Here is a 1,639-nt window from a genome sequence, read left to right as displayed (position 1 = left end):
AGAGTAGGTCCCCACGGTAAGGGAAAAACCTTCGGACCCAGGGCAAACATGACTGTGCCTTGCTCACCTGCTGCAGGCTGCGCAGAGCAGAGGGAGGGAGATCAGGCGACCAGAACTTCCCGTTAAAACGTGTCCAGGCATCCGCTGCAGGAGCGCAGAGAACCGCCTGGAAATGCTGTCGGGAAATTTAATTAAAAACCAAAGATCTTGTAGCACAGAAAACTTCTTCCCGCAGCAAGTGGAGGGATAAAAATAAAATAAAATAAAAGCAATTTTACGAGTGCATAAGCCTTCGTTTGGAACACCATGCTCATCTCAGGGAACCGACTGAGGACTTCCAAAGACCAAAATCCAAGCCAAGCAGACACAACCCATTCCGTATAGGGGCTCAAGGCAGACAATAACCAGCCCTCAAGTAAGAGAGCTGTGTGACATTATTTAGGACAGTCACCAGAGCCACCTTGTTCATAATTGAGGTGGACACGGATGTTAGATAATTCATTTTATATGAAGGAAAAAATAAATTTATCTACAAGAAGGGAGGGTTTGGCAAGTGGTAGCCCCTCCAAAATCACCCGCGAGAGATGCCACATCTCTTGATGTTTCTGCTTCAAAGAGATGGCCCCAGGTCCTCAGGAAGACATTCTTGGTCCTGAATCTGCTAAAAGACTTCTTTAGCTTTTGAAGGAACTTACATATAATTCAAAGGAACTTATATTTCAAAGAACAGAGAGATTTTTAATATAAATGGTTCAAGAAAAGGGATGGATGTCTCTGCTTTTCATTTTTTAACTTTTTTGGGGGGGACGGGGGACATACTGGGATTGAACTCAGGGGCTCTCGACCCCTGAGCCCCGTCCCCAGCCCTATTTTGCATTTTATTTAGACACAGGGTCTCCCTGAGTTGCGTAGGGCCTCGCTTTTGCTGAGGCTGGCTTTGAACTCACGATCCTCCTGCCTCAGCCTCCCAAGCCGCTGGGATGACAGGTGTGTGCCACGGCACCCGGTTCGGTGCACGTTCATTAGCTTTTAATGAACACTTGTAATTGCACATATTCACTGAATACGCTGTCATGTATACTTCAGTGGAAGTGCACGAGGTGCATTGACCAAAATGAGATACTTAGCTCTTCCGTAATTGTCACATTTGCCATTTCTCTGGTGTAACAACTTTCAAACCCTCTGTCCTAGCTACTTTGAAATGCAGGATATAATACCGTCAACTGTCCTGCGCAATAGCACGTCAGAACTCACTCCACATGGAACTGCGACTGTGCACCTATTAATCCATTTTTCTGCTCCACCCTCCTTTTCTACCCTCTCTCCCCGGTCTCTTTAACACACTCATTTCCTTTCCTTTAGATAAACACCCAGCAGTGGCACAGCCAGATCTTAGAGTAGTTCTGCTTTGGATTTTTTTTGAAGACCCTGCATCCCATCATGCCTACCCTAAATCTCCTTCTGTTTTTAACAGGGAGAGTCAAGCATCTTATTTCTGATTTTTCTTGGCCGTTCGTTCCAGTGCGTGCTGGATTAGCACGGGCCTCAGAGGAGGCTGCTCTGGGGAGGCCCACACCGTCCAACTTTACCTGCCACGTCCGTCCTCGTATTTCCCCAAACGAATCCCGTCGTGCCAGGT

This window comes from Marmota flaviventris, chromosome X (genome assembly GCF_047511675.1).
Source record: "Marmota flaviventris isolate mMarFla1 chromosome X, mMarFla1.hap1, whole genome shotgun sequence".
NCBI lineage: Eukaryota > Metazoa > Chordata > Mammalia > Rodentia > Sciuridae > Marmota > Marmota flaviventris.
This window is presented reverse-complemented; position numbering follows the sequence as displayed.